Source organism: Cyphomyrmex costatus, unplaced genomic scaffold (assembly GCF_001594065.2).
Source record: "Cyphomyrmex costatus isolate MS0001 unplaced genomic scaffold, Ccosl1.0 scaffold940, whole genome shotgun sequence".
Lineage (NCBI taxonomy): Eukaryota > Metazoa > Arthropoda > Insecta > Hymenoptera > Formicidae > Cyphomyrmex > Cyphomyrmex costatus.
Window position 1 is genome coordinate 38414 of NW_017280529.1, and position 504 is coordinate 38917.

Sequence of the window (504 nt, forward strand, 5' to 3'; positions counted from 1 at the left end):
TTGACCCCCCCAACCCCCTTGAAAAAGAAAATCCACTCTTCCGTCATTTGCATATTCAAATGTACATATTGACTGGACTAGTAGTTGACAAGTTACTTTACTCAGCAAAGATCTTAATCGCTATCAAAAATTCGTTGGGCGCCAGGCACGAGAAAGCGTGCCACTCTTCGCACAAATCGTTAGTTAAATTGCTCGGACAAGAAATTAAAGATTACGCGGATTCTCGCGACGGAACTAAACAACTAGCTCAGCCAACGGAATTGGCAGAGGGGAGTGGTTCGCGGTTAGCGGGGAAATTGTCGGAGAACGATGGAGAGGCTGAAATAAAAGCATCAGAATTAATAATAACAATAAAAAGAAATCGATATTTAATAGAGACTGTACAAAAGTGTTCGAAAGAAAGTACGTTACAGCGTTGACCTTCCGCGCTCTGTTATGCGGCGCAATAACAATAAACCGACTATTAACTGGCCGTCGACAACGAAGTAAATTCGGCAATAATTC